The sequence below is a fragment of the Dromiciops gliroides genome, chromosome 3, assembly GCF_019393635.1.
Source record: "Dromiciops gliroides isolate mDroGli1 chromosome 3, mDroGli1.pri, whole genome shotgun sequence".
In the NCBI taxonomy this organism is placed as follows: Eukaryota; Metazoa; Chordata; class Mammalia; order Microbiotheria; family Microbiotheriidae; genus Dromiciops; species Dromiciops gliroides.
Window position 1 is genome coordinate 324,336,089 of NC_057863.1, and position 23,209 is coordinate 324,359,297.

General features: G+C 36.7%; 1 protein-coding gene across 1 annotated transcript in view; it reads right to left on the minus strand.

Annotated features, from left to right (window-relative positions):
* ZBTB20 (zinc finger and BTB domain containing 20) overlaps positions 1–23,209 on the minus strand; it is a 928,525-nt gene that overhangs the window by 785,944 nt on the left and 119,372 nt on the right. Inside the window, exon 3 of the mRNA XM_043993192.1 lies at positions 4,881–4,939. The gene's annotated coding sequence lies outside the window, so the exon portion shown is untranslated. The remainder of the gene's footprint in view (positions 1–4,880; positions 4,940–23,209) is intronic.

Below are 23,209 nucleotides of genomic sequence, written 5' to 3' on the forward strand. Positions count from 1 at the left end.
ATGACATTAGCTTCGCAGGAGTTAAAATTGGTCTGGAACTTTCTTCTAGTCCCCCTTAAAACTTTTATTCATATAAAACACAGTAATTCACTTAAGGGCCCTTTTAAGTAGCCAAAACTCTTTCTCAAGATCCCTGCAGCCAAGGTTATTTTAGGTGACTCATATAATCAAATCAAACCAACAAATATTTACTGAACATTTGGTCAGTGATGGAAAATTGGGAGAGAAAAAGTCAGCTTTCTGAATATAATATTTCCAAAATGACTATCTATTCATGCCTAAAATATACGTGGAAGGGTTATCATAAGAGAGGTGTTCATTGTTATCTAATCCCCAGGAGTCATAGAACATTTCCAGTAAATTTCTGAGGCTGTGAGGAAGCATCTGCACAGGACTGAGATGGAGTTCTTCTCTCTAAATGTAAGGGTCCAGCAGTCACAGTTTAACTTCCAATAAGACTCAGATTCTCTAAAGAACACCAGCTGATTGCTGTCTGTGAGCAGACCAAGCATCAGGTTTGAAATACCATAACTCAACTCCTTGGAACAAAAGGTTCAAGCTGTGCAAAGCTGATGCAGTTCTCCTTGCTGGAGTCAATAAATTTATTGCCAAGCAAAATTCTCTTAGAGAAGATCTTAAATTTAATTCTTTCTTTTTGCTCTGCATAGAATCACGGGCCTTTTGGCAAACAAATGAGATTCTCTTGGAATACTCAGCCCAAATGACCAAAACCCCAACTAAAAACCTTACGAAAATCGACAGCACTAAGTAGGTTATGACTATCTTAGCCAAATTATATAATTTCTTTCTTTTTAAAAAAATATACTTCCCACAGGTCTGACTTATTTGCAGATGTGTAATACAATTGGGGGTTTCATATAAACAAAATGGGTGGGGGAAAGCCCCACAGATACACACACTGTATTTAATAAAATTTGCATAGGAATAGCCTGCATGTCCATAAAGCCAAGCATGGGAATATAAAGATGAACTTGGTGTTAGAAGCCTAAGTGCAGTTACCCACATGCCTTGGGCAGTGATCAGCTGCAAAAGAAAAGACAAAGCTACAATGTAATGATTAACTAGTGTCTCACACTATTATTCATGGCAGGTATGTAAGTAGCCATGGCAGCAATGGGGGTGGCCCTCTTCCCATAAAGCAGCAATGCCAGTACAGACTGGATGCTTGGACACAAAATAAGGTAGAAAAAGAGTAAAATAAGGAGCAAGCCAAAGGAACATTCTGCCTAATGCACCTCCAGTTTTAAATATAAGGAACAAATCTACATGAATGAAAATTTCCCCTTGGGATTGGCATATACTGTGTTTACAGGATGTTGACAAACCCTTATCACAATTTATCTTATTATACATTACAAAACTCCTAATATTCCCTTTCTAGGATTACTCTGCATATCGTAGCAAGTAGGTATTTTAACACTGGTTGGCAAGGATCAATGCCGATGGGTGGGTAGGTAGGTAGGTAGGTAGGTATGGCCATCATGTTAGTTCCTGAACAGATGGTCTAAGAGAGTTCATTTAACTGATGCTATATTCTATGAGCTTTTCATCTCTGAAGAACTAAACAATAACCAAAACAAAAAAGAGTCCATCATGACTATATTTCTGTACTAGGTAGGCTTAAACTGGGATACTTCAGAAAATATATTCCTCCTAAAAAAGTCGTGTAAAGCAACCAAGGTCAACAGGACATTTGTCAAGTCTTCAATTCATCTTTCAGAAATAGCAGTCTTCAAATTTTAGGACATACACACTCCAAAGTCATCCTTGTACCATCCTGAATGGTGAAGATGGAATAAGAATTTAAAGTAAGGTATCTTTTCCTCTCCTCCCTCACACCATTTAAAAATTAAACACATTTTATAGGTACTTTAGCTTGTCTGACTACCAAGAATTATTCAAGAAAATCTACAAGTTACAGTTTTATATTTATATTCCAACCAAATCTTAGGCTGTTTATTTAATGAGACCTTGAAAGAAACTATTTACAAAAATAGCAAATTTTTCATTTCCACACACTCTTTTTCTGTGAAAGGCTATGCTTTCCATGTGGATTTATTATTTTGCTAAATAGTTTTAAAATGCAAGAACTGAAATATGCATAACTGAATGGACGATGGAGAATCCACAAGTCAATGATTTGATCACTAATTACTACACTTTATGGCATGGATTTTTTCTTTAAAACCTGATCAATATGGTTCTTAGAATGATAGCCTCATTTAAAAACAAACTCCAAAGATACACTAGCTTGAATTTTTAGGATAAAAAAGTAAAAGGTGTTCTGTGTGCTCCACTGTTATCCAAAAGAATTATCTCAATGAAAGTCCTATTCCTGCCACAGATGGCAAGGGAAGGAAGTATAGACTCTACATATATAGTGGGTGGGGAAATGGGGAGCAATGCTATTTTTTTTCTGCCTACATACAGAACTGATGAGGTATAGATAGAGCTTGGAGTGTACATCCTTAGTACTTCTGTACCTTAAAATACTGCCGAGTATTAATTTTTCATCAAGTTGTCATTTTCTCTGACATTTGGTTTTATTAATCAAGGCATTTATCATTAATTTGTAGAAAATACCATAATTAATCCAAATAAAATAAAACCCTTAAAAGGTTAAAATTAGAAAGCAGATGAATTAGGACTCTGACATTAGCCTGTTGACACACAGAAGCTTTTCTGAAGTACAGGAAAGGAATTTTTGCTGTGGGTCCATACCTCAATCTTTGGGCTGGCTGGTTTAGAAAACTGTTCTGGAAATTTGATTTAAATCTCCCTGACAGTTTTGACATTCAGGTGAAAGGGCTGCTGCTGCTGCATTTGGAACAATTTGCATATCCCCCTGCTAAATGGAACGTTAGAGGTGTGCACTGGTGTAAAGAAATTAAAAACAAGCTTTCACACATGCTTATGTGTATATATTCACAAAAGGGATGGTTGGATCTCCCCCCCACCCCACCCCCGCCAATGTAATCTGTGATTTACTCCTCTATAATAAATTACCCTTCCATGCTATTCTAGCTAGAAGGTCTAACCATGCATGTAAGAAGCAAAGTAATTACATCCTCTTCTTGTCTATAGATCCTTCTTCAATCCCAGTGAGCTCTCTATACAATTCAGCTACAGAAGTCTACTGTGACCCTCATGTCTACTAACTGAAATTCTGGCCTGCTGGTCAACGGTAGCCATTCAAGTTGATCTAAAGTGATATAACTGGGCATTTTGTTACTTTCTGAATACTTCTATCCCTCTCTTAAGGCTTTTAATTCTCTCCCTTTTTGCTCAATGAAGATTTGGCACTGTCTTTCTGACTCAAAGCAAGGGTGTTGAGAGTCTCAAATGACATAATGAATGTAAAAGCACTCAGCAAACCTTAAAGTGCTATATAAATCCCAACTACTATTATTATGATTAGCTTGTGGTGACCAGCCTCCACTAAGGTGATGACTTCATTCTCTGGGTCTTCCATGGCACTTAGGTTGAATTCAAGCAATGTTTATAGAGCAATAAGGGGGTTAGCTAAAAAGTGTTTAGCAACACAGCATTCCAAGTAGAGCTGGGAGTTCAAAGGTGAGCACTTGGTGCTATGGTGAACCTTAACGTAAAAAATGTTATAGTCTGTCTAGACAAGACCTTGGAAATCATGCAATCCAGGGATTCTTAATGTGAGGTTCATAGGATAGATATTAAAAGGTCCTTGATTTTTTAAAAAATAGATTTTGAAAAATATAGTTCTTGGTAATCTTATGTATCTTACTTTATGCCTTTAAAATATTATTCTGAGAAATGGGTCAGCAGAACAAAGAAAAATTATTCCGTTTCACATCATAATTTGCCTTTCTTTGGCTTTACTTGTTGTATCCAATCATGTTGTCCCCACTCTCCTAATGCTATCTACCCTGTAACCAATAACATTGTCTTCTCCATCTACCCAACTCTGTTCTTTGTTTTATGCTTCCCTAAAAATTATTTTTGAAAAATGTATTGTTGAGCCCATGTCAGTGTCTTAGCTTTGATGGGAAAAAAAGAACCTATTTTTTGAAAAATTAAAACTTTAATAAATTGAATGTACTCAGAAAAACCCCCAGCTTTCATGGGGGGTGTGGGAGAGGGAGGAAATATATGTACACACTTTAAAGTTTATTCTTCATTACTAACTCTTTCTTGTTTTTTTGTTTTGTTTTGTTTTTGCAGGGCAATGAGGGTTAAGTGACTTGCCCAGGGTCACACAGCTAGTAAGTGTCAAGGGTCTGTGGCCGGATTTGAACTCAGATCCTCCTCAATCCAGGGCCGGTGCTTTATCCACTGCGCCATCTAGCTGCCCCTACTAACTCTTTCTTAAGTGTAGACAATCAACAAACAATAAATTAAGCCTTGATTTATATTGATTGCTGATTTCCCAGGTGTAAATGCATACACTGAAAATTTTAAAAACACTTCGAGTAAGCCTGTTAGAGCTGACTCCAGAACATCTCTGGCTCCATACCAACATTTCTACTTAAATGAAAAGAAATAAGGTATAAATGTAGATGGGTCGTAAATTAATGAATACAAAAAGAAAGACAGAGCTATTCCAATGGATTTAAGAAATGCTCAACTTGGACTTGAACTAAGATATTGTAAAATGTCTTCCTTTGGTGATAGTGGATACTCAAATTAGATAATATATGGAGAATGCTTTGCAAGCCTTAAAATACTTTATAATAGATATTATAATTATTCTGGCTAGTAGACATCGTCAACGAGGGTAACTTGCCAAAGCTAGTTAGGTATGAGCTAATGAATGAAAGACCCCAAACATGATATAACATTAAGAAGTTCATATATGATAAAGAATATCTCATGAATATTATTACCTTCACTCTCCAGAGTCTGAAGTGGTTAAGAACAATTCTTAACACTTTTTTCTGTGAAACTGTAAAAAGAAAAAAAAACAACTTAAATTTAGCAATCTGCTAAGATACTACCTTGAATTTTCATAACAACCTGATAACCATGAGAGAGACGAGACTGGCCATTTGTGGACAGATAAATGAATATTCATTACTTGGAAAATGACAAAGTCCTATATATTTAAATACCTAAGTGAAGAACAAATGTGCATCAAAATATAAAACGAAGAATTAGAATACAGGGCACTGCAACTGTACTCTGCCCAGGTAGAAAGAAAAGAAAAAGCAAAAACCATACCAGTACAGCAAAACATCATTAATTTGGATTTTACTAATTTGGAATCCATCATAATTCAGATCTGAGTTGACCTGAAGTTTACCTTTCTCTGTGAAATAAAGAATTTGCTTAACAGATTAATAGTATAAACAATATTTTAAGGGAGAACGTTTATCTCACAATAGAAAAAGTAATCTTCTAGCACCCTTAAAAAAATACTTTGGCAGCATCAAATTTTATATAAATAACAATAACATTATCTCATGCTTGTGGCATAACAGTACAAGGCACTATGCTAGTCACTTGAAAGGGAAATAAGAAAATGAATATGACAATATTCCTGCCCTCTCAGAGCTTAATCTAGAAGGAATTTCATCTCCACTTCCTAAAGCTTGTCCGTCAGGACTTTTAATTGGCAACACTCTATTAGGCTTGTTCATGTTATTTTATGTACTTGAAAATAATAAAGACCATTTACTTTTTAAAGTATGTAAATCAGAACAGTCTTTGTCCTAATTATTATGAATCAGTGAGCTTTTACTATTGATAAACAGCTTTTCGACACATTTCAGGGAATTTGAATTTAAGAAGAATTAACCAGGAAATGCTTTCAGATTAAAAATTGAAGTTGGCACACTGTAGACTTGGAAAGGGATATCTCTAAATTTGCTATGAAATCTCAGTGAAGACCTTGATATCATGTGTACTAATAATCTCCACAGAGAATAAGCAATCTGAACTTTCAAAAATCAGTTCTACTAATAGAAAAATATATACATAAACACAAGCTGGTTAAAAACTTATAAACCTACCCTTACAGTGTTTTAAAATATGCTACACTAAAATTAATCAAGGAAAATTATATGCTTCAACATAATCCACACAATTAAAATCTTGAGATCTCACTGTTTTTGCTCACCACCCACTCTCTTCTCAACCTCTTGCAATCTGGTTCTGTCCCTACCCCTCTGCTGAAACTGTTCTCTCTCTCCAAAGTCACCAGTGACCAACCAATTGGCAAAGCCAGGAACCTTACTTGTGGTTCTCACTCTCCTTGCCCTCTCTTCAGTCTTTGATGCCAGCTGACCAGCAATCCTACTGGATACTCTCTCCTTCATTGGCTTCTGAGTTACCTTTCCTATTACTTCTCCTGACACCCTCAGCCCTCCTCCAGCCTCCTTGCCTGGATTTCATCTTCCCCAAATTCTGAGGTCATTCAGGGTTCCACCCTTGCTCCTCTTCTTACCTCTATACACTCTCTCCCCTGCTCAAATTTTTCACCTTCAAAAAAATTCAACTATCACCTTTATTCAGATAACTTTTGAGTCTTAATATATTAAGCCCTAAACTCTCTTCTAAGCTCCAATCAGAGAAGCAGTAATCCTGGGTTTGGAGACCAAGGATCTTAGTTGAAATCCTGACTGTTGCTTACTTGAGGGCAATTAGATGGCAGAGCAAAGTGCTGGAACTGGAGTTAAGAAGATCTGAGTTCAAATCCAGTCTCAGACACTCATTAGCTGTGTAACCCTGAAGTCCACAGACCAACTACACTAGTTAACTTTCTATTCCTCATACACAACGTTCCATCTCCCTTTGCACTGGCTGTCCCCTATACCCGGAATACCCTGCGCTCCTTACCTCTGCCTCTTGCCCCCCCCTATATTCCTTGGTGACAGAATTCAAATACCAGCTTCTGGAGGAGGCCTTTGCTGGTCCACCTCCCACTATAGCCTTCTTTGAGATAACCTTTTACATGCTCTGTATACATCTTGTATGCATTTATAATTGTTTAAATGTATCCTTCACAAAATCATGTTTATTACATTTCCCCTTCTTCCGATTTCACTATTTCTATCTATAATACCTCCCAGATACAGTATCTTCCACGTTTGAAATTTCAGTGTTATCTTTAACTCTTCCCTTTTTTTCATCTTTTTTCACCTCTCAAGTCCAAAGACTCACAGTGTCTAATTCCATGATATGGAGTTCCTCTCCCTGCCTGCACTACCATAATATGCTCTGAACAAGGTCTTCAATCTATATTCACTCTCTCCCCCCAAACCATACTGAACACTATTGCCAAGAGCTTAATAAATTCTTGTTGATAAAGCGTTTGATTATGCATAGATATGGCCACATCACACCTCTGTTCAAAGCCATGTTGCCTAACAAGTTCAAATTTCTTCTGGTTTGACCTCTTGCTTCCAGACCCTAGTCTGATCTCATGCTACTCTCCTCCACATAGCCTATGCTTCCACCAAAGTATTCTCTTTGCCATATCCTGTGCCTATGCTACAATTTTCTACCTCTGGGCATGTTCCTGGAATGTCCTTCCCATACATGCTGCTATATTTCTACCTATTCTTTAAAGCACAAATCAAACAGCATTTCTTTTAGGAAGTCTTCACTGAGCTACCCTTTCAGTGAACACTTGAGCCACTCAGAACCCTGAGAGCCCATGCTAGACCTTCTCTGTTTTATTCCAATATAAATCATTTAACACTCTTTTATTTTAGTATACTCCTAATACAAGATCATAAGCTTCATGGTGGCATGGATTGTGTTTTATACAAACCTTATAACTCCATTAGCACCTAACAGTTCTCTGCAGAGGAGCCTAATGAATTTGTTGTCATTTTTATTACTCTTCCAGTTATTTTCATATTTTGTCTATATTTCATTAAAAGTCACAGAATCATATATTTAGAACAAGAAAACACTTCAAAGGAAATCTAATATTTTTTTTCTTTCTTTTTTTTGGGGGGGGGGCAGGGCAATGAGGGTTAAGTGACTTGCCCAGGGTCACACAGCTAATGAGTGCCAAGTGTCTGAGGCCACATTTGAACTAAGGTCCTCCTGAATTCAGGGCCGGTGCTTTATCCACTGTGCCACCTAGCTGCCCCCATAGGGAATCTAATCTAACCTCATTTCATATATGAGGAAACTAAAAGAGAGGCATGTGTAACACATATCCATGTATGTAATCATATACACATACATGGTCTCTGAAGGCCCTTCCAGCTTTAGATCTATTATCCCATAGTGTGTGTATACATGCATATACATATATACAAATATATCTGCATATATACATGCAAATGTTTACTATCAATACATAGGTAGATATGTACATACAAAGAAAATGCAGACAAACATCACTAACTTTGCACATACAGATACATACACACACTGTCAGTCAGTCATGAAGCTTTTATTAAGTGTCTAGTATGTGCCAGGCACTAGGGATACAAAAAAAGGACAAAAGTCCCTGGCCTCAAGGAACTTAAAGTCTAATTGAAGACACAACATACAAATAACTATATACAAGCAAGACACATAAAGGATAAATTGGAAATAAATTCAGAGAGAAGGCAATAGCATTAATGGGAACTGGGAAAGGCTTCTAGAGGGAAGGATTTTAGCTGGGATTTAAAGGAAGCAAGGAGGCAGAGATAAAACGAAAGAAAATTCCAGGCATAAGGGACGGCCAATAAAAATGACCAGAGTCAAGAGATGGAATGACTAGGCAAAGCTGGAGTAACCAATGTTACTTAGTATCCTTGACAATAACTAAAGATGGGAGAGATGAGAGAGACACAGAGAGAGAGAGAGAGAGAGACAGAGAGAGAGAGAGACAGAGAGAGAAACAGAAGTGTCAAATATCTGCCCAACCTATATACACATCAAACTCTCATTTTTCTCTCCATTCTTTCTTTTTTTTCACAGACACTTCCCAACACTTCTCCCTATACCTTAGTCCTCCTTCCTCCCAAACTACTGAGAATACACTTCTACAACCCTCAGCACTATGTCTCTTTTGCTCTTTCCTAATTCTCCCTCACCACCACCCCAATCTACCAGTAAGGAAGCATCACTGGAAGGCCTACTGAGATTTTTGCAGCATCACTTTCCATTTTTGGAAACATAATCTAGCAATGTTGTATGATTCAAAGGAAGATCATGGGGAGAGTCACCAGTGGCAAGAACTGTAAGTCTTCTGGACAAGTAAAGTGATTCCCTGCCCCAGGTGGGGAGCCCTGGTGAAGTCTTCTAGGACCTGAATTTATAATCCTAACTTTAATATTGATGTAGAGTTTATGCGGTGAACTTTGGTCTGATCAAAGTGGCTAAGATTGATCCTCTTGAACTAACAGATTAAGGAAGGTGCTTTACTTTGTTTGGGGAGAACTGTAGTTTGTCTTAGATTCTACTAAGATTTTGCAGTAAACTAGAAAAGGGAAGATTTTACCTGGGTGAAAATATCATAGAGGAAATGCTTCTTTCATTTCAAAGTAAGGGACATAAAAGGAGAGTGACACTTCCTCATTTTTATAATGAAATTATAATACTTCACCTAACAAACCTATGTATTACCCCAGGAAAACAGAACATATCAAATTGTGAAGCAATAATTCCCAGGTCAGTATTAGAAAGAGTGAATGACTTTAGCTCATCTGATTTTTTTTAAAGTAATTTGGCTATGATACATGTGCTACAAACTAACTTGTACTGAAACTGATGACATATCAGAGTACATCTTTGGATAGAAAGAGAACAGAAAAAAATAAAGCAGAAAAAAAATAAAGCACTAACAAGTTAGTGCCAATGTACCATGTTTAATGGAAGAATTTGGAAGATTAAAAAAAAATACACATACTCGGGGCAGCTAGGTGGCACAGTGGATAAAGCACTGGCCCTGGATTCAGGAGTACCTGAGTTTGAATCCGACCTCAGACAGTTGACACTTACTAGCTGTGTGACCCGGGGCAAATCACTTAACCCTCATTGTCCCGCAAAAAAAACCAAACCAAACCAAAACAACAACAATAAAAATATGAAGCTGTCAAAGTAAGACCACAGATATAACCTATTAAGAAAAACTCAAATAGAAATATAACTACTTTTAGCAGTTCTGATGCTTACAAGATCAGCTTTAGGGGCAGCTAGGTGGTGCAGTGGATAGAGCACCAGCCCTGGATTCAGGAGTACCTGAGTTCAAATCCAGCCTCAGACACTTAACACTTACTAGCTGTGTGACCCTGGGCAAGTCACTTAACCCTAATTGCCCCGCAAAGCAAAACAAAAAAACAAAACAAAAAAACCCCAAGATCAGCTTTAGTACAAAAGCATAACTTTGGTGAATACATGAAATACATTTAAAAGGAATAATATTGTGTGTTAGGAGCCTGCTTTATATACAGGAAAATTCCTTTAGAAGCCAGAATTTTAGGTTTCCTCAGCATTTCGGAAATCCATTTGAAAATGTCCATCTGCCCCTATTTTTGGTGAAAACCTTCAGCCAATTGTCCAGAAAAAAAACAAAAGAAGTACCACAACAAAACAAATCACAGTGATCAACAGGTCTCATGAAAAAGAAACAGATAATACTTGTAGCAAGTATCATCCAGATACCTCATAAGCTATTCACTGCATACATAATTAATTAAATTATAAAAAAAAAGTATAGCTTGAAATGTTGAAAACTTTAGGTACTTGTGTTATATTTGTATAGTAGGAAGCATGCCCTTGAAACAGACATTAGTTACAACATATCAATTTAAATGAGAGTAGCATTACAGAGAGACAAAACATGCCATATGAACAGATGAAGATTTCAATCATCAACAAGACCATGCTGTTCATTCTTGCATAAACAAATGTGTTTTAATCATTGGTACTTAACATACAGTTCAAAGGTCAACCTCACAGTACAATAACATTGACTTTTGGGGGGGGGAAGAGGGGGATAATTTCATCAGTATGGGGAATTGGGAGGGGAGAGGGGGAGATAGAGAGACTGACACATTAAATGCCAGAATCACACAGCTAATATATGACGGATGAATCCAGGTTCTCTGAGGATGGCCTTCTATGTACTACATCATGGTTGCTTCTCTTGATGGTGACTCAAGGATAATAATTTCTATTGCTGTTACTTATTAATATAAAATATGGGGACTTTTCTTTGCCCTGAGGCAAGGTGAGTGAAAATTTCTAAAACCAATAATTCACTACCAGATATGAAATACACAATACTTATTCACTAGATAAAATTTAAAACATTGGGTTTTTTAATACATTTTTTTCAAAATTAAAATTGCAATTTAAGTAATGGAGACATAAACTAAATATCTAAAAAGAACTCTACTTATAGGTTACCAAGCAGAGAAGTGAACAAAATATATTCCAACCTCTTGCCCATAAAAACTAGTTTGGTTCTGATTGAATCGCAGGGCTATAAGCTCAAGGTTTTCTAAATTAATCATTTAGCCTGTCTTTAAGACATGTCTAATATGGAGAACAACATGGAAATCAAGTAGGTTTTAGAATTGACTCAAGGGTTTAAGTCTCCTCCAAAAGGGTCCTAGACCCAATTAGAACCTAGGACTCGTAACACAGCAAACTCAAATCAAATCAAATTCTTAAGAGGTTTATAGCACAGACACATTTGCTGTTGAACTTTCTCCTTTCCCTTCTTAATTGAGAAGGGAAGAAATTCCCTAGGCAGGAAAGAAAGAGACTGTTCTTGGGAGTCAGGAAGATCTGAGTTTGAATCATGCCTCAGCCACAGAGCTTTGGGATGTCCCTCAACTTCAATGACATCACAGGGTTGTTGAGAGAAACAATTAAGGTAACATATAGAGAGTACTTTCTATATAATGTAAGTATATATCACATACTTATTCAGTTTTTTAAAATTTTGTCCAATTTTTAAATTTTTTAAGTTTATTCTTATGTACTTAAGTTGTCCTTCAAATTCCTTCTTTGGCATGGTAACATCATGACATGGAGGTGAGCATGGCTTCTCAAAGACTCTGTGAAGCCAGTAGCCATCTAGCAGATCCTACCAAAGTGGAAGAGCCATTTGTCTGCTTATGGACTATGTGTCTGTTATTCCAGGGTCATCCTAGCTAAGTTTGGAAGGCTCCTCATTACGTGGTATTCAGAATGACCAATTTTTTAGCCATAGACACTTTCAAAGGTCATCTTCTAATTTATGAAATCTGAGCAGCTGCTCAGTGCAGTTTGTGGTGAGTGGGATATAGGGATATGACCCTCCACTGAGATGGAAAGTGCTCCCCCCTTCGGCCTAGTAATCTGATCTCAAGGTCTTAAAGCCCCTTAAAGCCCCCTATTTCTCTCTCTCTTTTTTCTCTAGAGAGAGGCAATAACGGGAAGCTACTATCCCCCTTTCTAAATATAGGCATATCAACTTAAAAATTGTTTCATAGGGTCTGCACCAAGACATTATGTAGATATGATAAATTGTTGCTGAAACAGGAAATTTTGCAAAATAACCTATGGCTGAACCCCTGAGGTTGGGGCACTCTGACCCAGGAGAGAGACTTATTGCTGAACATATAGTATTAACCCAATTACCGCATTTTGCTTAAAATAGATGTCTGTAAAGAGTATAAAAACTGCTTGGTTTCCTAATCTCGGTGTGTCACACCGCCTGGTTGTCCCAGTGAGTGTGGTACACCTTTCTTTCGAAAGAAATAAAATCAGTGCTTTGGCCTCCTTTCTCCTTGTATCTCGATTACAGGGGTCGGTGGGTGCACTTCCCATCCCACTCTCTGGGAATATCCACACCAACAAAATCCTGGGTTCTTTGAAGCAAATTCTTTTAAAGTACCCCCATGTCATTTACTCTTTTTATGTACTCCTAAATTCTATTTATCTTCATTTTTCCAATAGTCCACCTTAAAGAAAATCTTAAAAATCAGCACATACCAACAAATAAATAAATTAAAACTCAATGACTATAAAAATACACAGTCTAACCTGCTTAATTATTAAAAGGTAAACAGAATGCATTCCTGAATTATTTACTCAGTCTTTTTCAACTAAAATTTCTGAGTTTTAAAAGTATGAAATATAGGCTTCCTACAAAGACATACAGAATAATTCTTGTAAAATATTTTATGAGAAATGCAATCAAGAGACTCTAAATAACCCTCCCCCCCTCCACAAATACAAATTAAATTTTAGGAAGAAAAGAGAAACAAAGAGGTGGAACTTGAGATTTCTCATCATTGGAGTAAATGAAAAAAAATACATAAACATGTAGAAAGAAATGGAGTAACTGAGCATCAGTGAGCCTTATTCTTATCTGAAGCTGACAAACAGTGCAACACATTTTGTTGCAAAAATAGTACAGTGCCAAGAAAATAGTAGGTGTTTAATAAATGTACATCAAACTCAGTTGTGAAACAAATCAGAATTGGGGGAGGCAGGTAGAGAGTTAAGCGGGAGGGTAATACCTAGGAGGGTATAGTCATAAGAAAAACAAACTTCCTGATTCTGTAAAAGGGGGAAAGGGTGGTAGAAAAGAACTAGATTCTAAGGGAGCGCCTTTGATTGCCTACTGAACAATTGGTAAATGGCTGAACTGTGGAATATGAATGTAGTGGAATAGTTTCGCATCATATGAAATTATGACAGAGGTTCCAGAAAATCCTGGATAGTATGAAATTGAGGCAAAGAAATGAACAAAACAGGGAAAATGATTTATACTAAGATAACAACTTCTTAAAGAAAAATTTGAAAGACTTGAGAATTCTGATCAATATCAAGAGCAACTATGTCCTCAGATGATGAAGAATGGTACTCTCTTTCTAACAGAGGGGTGATAGATACAAGGTGGAGAAAGAGGCATCCATTTTTGGCTGCAGCCACTGTGTTGATTCATTTTTCTTGGCTGTGCTTCTTTGGTGGCACAGTTGATAAAAGGCTACCAGTCATGAAAAAGACCTGAGTTCAAATCCAGCTTCAGATACTAGCTATGTGACCCTGCTTCTCTTTTCTCAACTGTAAAATGGGGATAATAATAGCACCTACCTCCCAGGACTGTTGTGAGGATCAAATGAGATAATAATTGTAAAATGCTTAGCACAGTGCTGGCACATGGTAAACACTATATAAATGTTAGCTCTTATTAGCTATTATTATATGTCATATTTTTCCCCTTTTCTTTTAAGGAGGTTTAGGGTAGGAATGGGAAGAGTTACAACTATGAAGCCAAAAGAAAGGGTAATTTAACATTTTGAAAATTTCACAGCTAGGATCAGAAAGATGTTCAGAAGGAAGTACAGGCAACCAGGACAGTTTTGATAGTTATGTGTAAAGTTGATTTTATATTTAAAAGAAAAGTATTTTGAAATGGAGATTCATAGTTTCATATATATAGTCACAGTTTCATGCAGGAATTTCTTTTCGTGTTCTGGGGTGTGTGTGTGTGTGTGTGTGTGTTGGTGTATGTGTGTCGGTGTGTGTGTAAATATTGCTTTTGGGGTGTTTAAATTAAGAATAAAAATAAAATTTTAAAAGCAAGGTGTCTATTAGGAATATACAAAATTTCCAATTTTAATTTTCCTTCTTCAGTGTGTATGCCTTTTCAAAATGACTGAGTGGTTGGTGTAAGGAAAAGTAAATGCTATTTCAACCAATCTGCTCTTACTAGATAAAATTAAATAGTGATTTGAATACTGATTAATTAGATTTTCTGGTTAACTGAGGATTCACCAGCAGACCACAGAATATAGAAGATGTTGGAAACTATTGAGTAATGAATTTGTCTTCTCATGATTTACCCTCCACCTATACTATCAATGCATGAAAATTTTGATTAAATAAAATATGGCTGACCAAGGTTATGATATAGGTGGTATCTTGCCCTTTTAGAATATAAGTTTCTTGAGGGCAGTGACCATCTGGCTTGTTTGTGCCCAAGTCCCCAGAACTTATGCAGAGTGGATGGAACACAGTAAGTGCCTAGTAAATGCTTTTTTATTCGTATGTTCTCAGTATTTTTTCTTAAGAGAAGAAAAAGAGAATTCTCTTGAATCCCTGGTTCCTTCAGCAGTGAGAAGAATTATATGAAAAGATACTTGACTTAAACTTTACTTCTATAACAGAAATCAAACTAGCTATTTATTTTAAATAATTTGATAGCTTCATATAGTGCTTTCATGTGACTGTCATGAATTGTTTTAATCCTAATTAGTTGTGTATGGTATATCATGCTACTAGATTCCAAGCTTTAAGTAAACTTTATGTTTGCTTTATATAAAGTTTGTGTATCCTTCAGCACCTAGGATCCTTCTCTATATACAGTAGGTCCACAAATGTTTGATTAATTCAATTATATCGATGAGGCTTAATGTATGCCTCTATATGTTAAATGAGTCTACCATTTCATTAACATAAAAAAGAACTTAAGAGCACTTTGCATTGACTAAGTAGTTTCATAATTTGATGGTAAATTTGACTTCAGTTTTATGCACTTGACTTTTATGTACTTAAAGAAGGGGATCTCCTTCCTCATAAATCTTCAGGGGTCAAAATGCCCCCCAAAATTAGATTAAAAATACAGACGTGGAATCCTCCAATAGGAGTGGGTCTTCTACCTCCTCCCCAGAAGCACTTTTGATAAAGCAGAGAAATCTTAGAATTTTTTGTTTTAAGGAACAACCCAGATATTGACAAAAAATTATTTGATGGCATGGTAAGCCACTGATCCCTCAGCAGCTTCATATAGAATGCTCTAAGATGACTACCTTCTGATTATGGAATTACTTATCTGTGATTTTAAAATTTTAATTTGAAATAAAATACATCTATTTGAGGGCAAAAGAGTTAACACAGTGGCTAAAACTGTAGCAATTTGAAAACTTCCTTGGCATCCCCATCTATCTGACAGATTGAGTGTTCCCAGTGACAGCGATCTCGTTGTACCACAGAACTTGCACTCAGTGTACCAAACTTTAGATTTCTAGGTACACCCACTGATGACAAAGCCTGTTAACAAGACAAAATTTGCTATTATTATTATACTCAACACTTTTTTCAGAATAATTTCTTTTGTCTTTTTTAAAGAATTAACAAAAACTTGATATTTAAAGATAATACATCTGAGAAGAGTCAGACATGACTGAAAAATGACAACAACATCTCAGGAACATCAATTTCAAATAATATTTCATTTAATCTACAAAAAAATCACATCTTCAAACTACAATTCATGGGAAATCACTCATGAATTTAGCCTTTCAAATATTTCTGGTGCCATCTTTCAACATACTGCTATAGAAATTTTATGTAATGACTATAAAGTCTCTTGGAGTAAACTAAAAAATGCACAAATGTGGCTTTGCTTCTGACTTTCTGAATTGTAACATCCTAGGCTCTGCATAAGGGCCCTTTCCCTTGCCCCGCCTTTTTTCAGCTCTATTGTGTGTATTGTCTTCTGCAAATGGAAAGTAAGCTCCTTGAGGGCAAAAACTTTGGTTTTATTTGTATTTATAAAATCAGTGATTAACACAGTGCCAACACAGTATTTAATAAATGTTTGTTGGCCCTCTTTGGAGAGAAATCAAAAAGAAGTCTTGATTGTTATGCCTCTATGACTACAAGTTTTAGCCCATCTCTGTCTGACACCCCAAGAAGCCTCTTTTCTTTTTCTTGTTCTGCCCTACTACAAGGGCAAGTATGTGGCACAGTGGACAGAGTGCTGGACCTGAAGTGAGGAAGATTCATCTTCCTGAGTTCAAATCTGGGCTCAGACACTTTCTAGCTGTGTGACTCTGGACAAGTCATTTAACCCTGTTTGCCTCAGTTCTTCATCTATAAAATAAGCTGGAGAAGGAAATGGCAAACCGCTCTGGTATCTTTCCCAAGAAAACCTCATATGGGGTCACAAAGAGTCCTACAAGACTGAAATTACTAAAAACAACAGAACAATAACAAGAGCCCTACTTCTAATCCTAGCCCTTAGGGCCTTCTGATCCTGCAGTAATACCATCCAGTTTCATAGTTTAAGAGAAATAGAACTTTAGGAGTGGTCTCCTTCTCTAATCTAAATCTCTAGCCTCTGATCCTCAAGACTTTCTGGAATTTACCAATTGAACACACTCTCTTCTTTCCCAAAGGAGTCTGTGTCTTGTTCTTCCTGATTTCTTGTTCTGCTAGGCTCCTAATTTGTTCCATCTTACCACTTCAATTTTAGCACAAAAGTATACTCATTTCTCTACTTAAAAAACATTAATAAAGAAAATAAAGAGAGTAACATCCCAATCACTAGGATATCCAAAGTGACATATACATTAAAAATTCTCCCTACTCAAATATTAAACATAAAAGGCCCTAAAGAAATTAAAAACTAAGTCTCATCCTATATCTCTTCATAGGTACTCTGTTTGACACTCAACTATTAGCCTAGCATTAGCCTCATATGAAATTCATTGATTCATTTCAAGGAACAACCATGTATTAAGTACTTCCAGTGTGCAAAGCAATGGCCTAGACTTTAGGAGAGAGACAGAATGCAAGCTCTCCAGGAGTTTACAATCTAGTATGAGTAATAAGGCCAAATAATAGGAAATAAAGTGCTATGTGAGAGAATTTAAAAGGGTTCAACAGACAACGATGGACTGGGATAGCATTCTAGGCATTGTCAACAACCTGAGAAAAGACACGGAGAGATGAGACTGTGCTGCATTTTAAGAATCTAAGCAGTTTGGCTAGAATGCAGAAGAAATTCTGGGAAGAATATTAGATTATAGTTGGAAAGGTAGGGTGATGCCAGGTAGTAGAGGGCCTTGAATAAATAGGAGATGGAGAAATCTGAACTTTATTTGAAGGGTATTAAGGAGTCATTGAAGATTTCTAATCAGTAGAGTTACGTGACCAAATTTATGGGAAGATTATTCTGGCCAAGAAATAAGGATAGAATCATTCACTGATGAATGTCTAATGGACCATAAGCTTCTTAAGAACAGGGAATGGTTTTAAGTTTTCATTTTTTCTTTGCGTTCCTATCATCAAGCAGAGTACACGGTGCATAGTAGATGCCTAATAAATGTTTTAACATTAACTTATTCATTCATTCATTCAACAAATATTGAGTATCTATTCAACAAAAGGCACTTTTTCAAATGAGTCCCAGGGTAAGGAATGTTTGGTCTCTAAAGCTTGGAATGTTCTCTAACATCAAAGCATTTGGAAGAATGTCCATTGTTCATGTCCAGAGGCAGTATGGAGTGGTGGACAGAAGGCCTGGTTTCAAGTCTTGTTTCTGGCACTCTTTGGCAAGTCATTTTACCCCCCGGCAACTCGCTAAGGCTCCTAAGATACCAAGGAGATGCCAATTCTTATCAGGAGAGGTAGTTTCTTCTCCGGGAATTTCCCACGCAGATGAAATTATAAGTCTGAATCAAATCAAAACAGAACATACCATACATATTCCTGGACCAGGACTAACAGTAACCTGGTACTTGTTATTTCATCTCAAAATCTACAGATTTGTCTTTGTCATCTCTACTTGTAATAATGAAAAAGAATGATATTTTCAATAGAAGGTCAAAGATTTAGAGCTGAAAAGGAATTTAAAGATCAGCTAATCCAATCTCCTATTTTACAGAGGATAGAATTAGTCCAAAATCACAAAGGTAGTAAATGGCAGAGCCAGAATTAGAACCCAAATCCTCTCATGTTCTTTCTACCATACTTTGCCACCATTTTGATATTATGGACTGAGAAAGGCACAGTTCCCATTTTCCAACATGGACCTCTCAAGTGCAAACTGAGAGATGTTCCCTTGAACTGTGAAATGTAAAATTTATTCATAGTAACAAAAACCTGTAATGTCCTTAGGTCTAATAACAAATCTACAGCACATGTCCCTATATACAATTTGAAGACCTTCTTTAACATTACAGTTTTACCCAAAGGTTCATTTTTAGTCTTCTAGCTCTATTCATAAACAAAGCAATTAATTTTATAATTTTGGAGGGAACAAAAAAAACTTTGTTGAGGTTTTTAAAAAATCTACTCCCTTTACCTCTATTAACTTTGTCATTTTATTTTAAACATTTATTAAACTTATTGAGCTTGACTTTTTTGTAATAAATTCATCTTGTTCACAATTTCTTTGTCCTCAGATGTTTATTGATCCCCACCAACACCACCAGTGTCATATTGAGGATAGTATATGACATATTGAAAGTCTAGTACCAGTAATGCTTATTTTAATTTTTTTTCTGCTTTTGTCCCTTAAATCCCATGTCTTCATAACCTTTCCATTCAGAATGTAGAGTTAATAGTCTAATATGCTTATTAACCAGATATTCTGATTTCATATTTTTCAAGTCTCCTTTTATCTGCTTTTCATCAATAGCAATCTATTTTCAGCAGTTTCATACTTATTCCCATTGTTCGACATTACACATCTCCATCAGTCTAACTATTCAATTAAATTTAAGTCTGATAAAGATTTTAAATGATAGTTCATTAATCTATATCTTCGGGATATGATACTTATTAATTAGTAAGAATATAATTTTCCATTGTCCATCTTGGAGTTTCTGTAAGAAATTCTACTGCCAATCAGCTTTCATTAACTTATCAACCCTTCAATTTGTAATAACCAATAAATCGTATTCTACACTTCTGACATCCAATTCTATTTTACCTACTCTGGCTGCATAAATTGTGAAGGCCAATTGTGTCAAAATATTTCGTAGCTCCAACGAGGATTCTATGAAAACGCTAAAGCTACAACCAATACAAACAAAAAGTTTACTATTCATTTACATAGGAATGTCAATGTAATCTTGATTTTTTGAAAGAAAATGAGATTTTAAAAAAATATTAAAAGCTGGTTCAGTTGAATTCACTATTCACTAAATGAAAACACTTGAGACTGCTAGTAAAAATAAACCTTGAGATGGTTAAAATATCCATTCTAAATAATGAGAACATTTGGATAATTGTCTGTGGGAAACACAGATCAGACTTTCAGAGTTCACAAAATGCTTGACCTTCACAGGTAAGCTGAGTGCAGTAAGCATACCACTAAACTATACAATAGGGGTAGGAGTGGGGAATCTGTCCAAAAAATAACATTTTCAAAAGCTCCACAAAATAACTGATTCATTAGAACAATAACTGGAAGATTCTTTCTTTTTCCTGATGGGGTGGGGGAGGTTCATGAAACAATAGACCATGCAACCAGAGAATAAAGCCTTCAAGCCTCACTTGTGCGTATATAATATTTTATTACCAATATTAATGCTCTTGCCATGTATTCAGTATGTCGTGGGAACGAGTTCCCCAAAGAACACAGGTTAGCTGATCTCAGGTTCCTGATGAAATCACATGATAGAATAGGAGCTTTCACACACAATCAAGCTGACAGTCACTTACTCAGTACTCTGAGGGACCAATTTTTCCCTATAGACATTAGTACAGCACAAATCATGAAGTGCCAAAAATTTGAGTATAAGTGCAAACCTCTCTCATCTTTGCTTAGGTATCAGCAAAAAGCACCAGTTAGGTACTTCTGGAAGGCAGTCAGGTTCCCTGAACTGAAGATAGGAATTAGAGGTACTTCCCTGATCTGTTGCAGTTTTATCTATCACTCTGAAAGGAATAAAGCATTCTCCACCAGGGATTATTCCAATCTATGTTGCTGTGTCAATTCAGTAAATATTTAAGTGCCTACTGTCTATATAAGGCATATATTAGAAAATGGGGAGGATACAAAGAGTAACATACAGATCTGAAGAAATTTACAATCTAATAGGAATATCAATGCAATATGTTTACAATATGTAACTTTAACATCTTAAAACTGTACTATGACTTTGGGAATACCATATATGTATAATAATATAAAATATAATATAGTAAGTACATAAGGGAGGGAAGATAAAGTACAAAAGAAACTATATAGACACGCAACCAAGCACACGTAGTATCATGTAGACCATCTGAATTTAAAAATACACAGATAATTGGTGATATAATTTGCCTAATGGAAAAAATGCTAACCATGGTTAAGCATCATAGTTATTGATTCATGAAAATTAGAGTTAGAATCAGTGATCTTTGGCTCAAACTAAATACACATTCATCAGACTCTAGACTGAACTCATCTCCTTTGGTATAGTCACCATACTGTGAACGACATTGGGGAAAGAGAAATATGGAAGTTAGGATAAAACCAAGTGATTAGTAATAAAGGATTGAAGTCCTGTTATAAAAGAGACTGAACAGGGGCAGCTAGGTGGCGCAGGGGATAGAGCACTGGCCCTGGATTCAGGAGGACCTGAGTTCAAATGTGGTTTCAGGGCACTTGACACTTACTAGCTGTGTGACCCTGGGGGAAAAAAAAAAAAAGGACCTGGGGTCAAAACCAATTTCTTATACTTACTACACCTGTGTGACCTCAGAGAAGTAGACGCTCCAGGCCTCTGTTTCCTCATCTGTAATGTAAATGAGCTCTAATCCCCTGCCTGCTATAAAGCCAAGACCTGATCATTGCTTAAGGTAAACCAAACACACAATGACTATTTCCTAAAATCCATAATAATTCACAAATGTTTTTCTTAAAAAAAAAAGTCTAATAGGACACTGTCTTCTTCCCAGTGTCTTCCCTTAAGATTAGAGATAGGGAAGATTCAGAAACCAGCTTTTATATAAAAACCTAGTTAGTTCAGTCTGAGGTCAGGCCTCATTAACTGCCATCACCCGTAGCAACCTAACCAGCACAGATCAATTCCCCAGTTCTTTCTCTCCATTCACTGATAAAAACAAACTAGCACACCACCCCCTCCCCCATAGTAATACCAGTACAGGAATCATTTTCTAATGGGTCTGGCCCATAGGGAGATAGGCAGACTCATATATAGAGTAACTCGAGCACCCAGACAGTACAGAGGCAGAATTCCCAAGTACGAATTCCTATAAGAACATCCCAGCTGTGGAATCACCCCCAAATGATTCAACTGTTCTGCAGTAACAAGCAGAGACAGACAGTCATCAATCAGACCACAGCACTGGACAAGTTCCCAAGGTTGGTAGATGTTGCCCCAGGCTAACTGCTTTCACTGGAAGCTTCAGCCTATGGGGTGGTTTGTGAAATTGCCTTCAGGTTGCCCCACCCCTGCATCCTTGATTCCCAGGGCCATTTAAGTTGTGCAAATTGATTCTGAGGACAGCATCAAATTGGTGAACCCAGTCTGATTAGATATTGCTGAAGAAGTCTACTTTTGGTGCCCCAGGGCATCTTCTCCTTGGCAGCAAGAAGAGACTCTGCCACTGACAAAGCTTTAGCAAACGTTAGATGTCTGTTCACTCTCTTCCCTCAAATACACTTAATTACTCATTTTTAGCTTATGAAAACATTGCCATGCTGTGACAAAACTTACCATTTCTTTATTTGGCTAGATCACAGAGTGACAAATTTCTAGTTATATGACAAGGAAGGACTGCATTTGCTACCAACTTTTGGGCTAGCCCTGATCAATCCACATCAGGTACAAGTAAAATGAAATGGAGACCAAAGAGTTTCTGTGATCCACATTAGTGGCAATAAAGACAAAGAGTGAACTGGCTGATGATTAGGCCCAGAATGTGAAGAAAGGAAAAGTGATGCCAAAGCAGGCAAGGGACTGAGATAGCAGGGAGGGTTGGACTCACTAGAGGGTGAGGGAGTGAGAATGAAGTAAATGGGTTTGGGAAGAAGGGGGCAGTGAAAAATGGAAGGATATGAGGTTGCAATCCAAGAGGGGAATTTCAGAGTTCTAGATCTGAGATGCTGGATAATTATGGATGATGGTGAGATTCAAAGGTTAGGGGCAGCTAGGTGGCACAGTGGATAGAGTGCTAGGGTTGGAAGCAGGAAGACCTGAGTTCAAACCCAGCCTCAGACACTTAGTAGCTGTGTGACCCTGGGCAAGTCACCTAACCCTGTTTACCTTAGTTTCCCCATCTGTAAAATGAGCTGGAGAAGGAAATAGGAAAACACACCAGTGTCATTACCAAGAAAATCCCAAATGTGATCAAGAAGAGTTGGACACAACTGAAAAACGATTGAACAAATAAGTGGTACTGAAGAGGGTAGCCAAAAATACATTGTCATTAATCTTATTATTGGAGGAAAAGGTTGGATAACAATATGTCACTTAGGATATAAAAGAGATTCTTGATTAGGGGGAGAGAGGAGAGAGGAGCA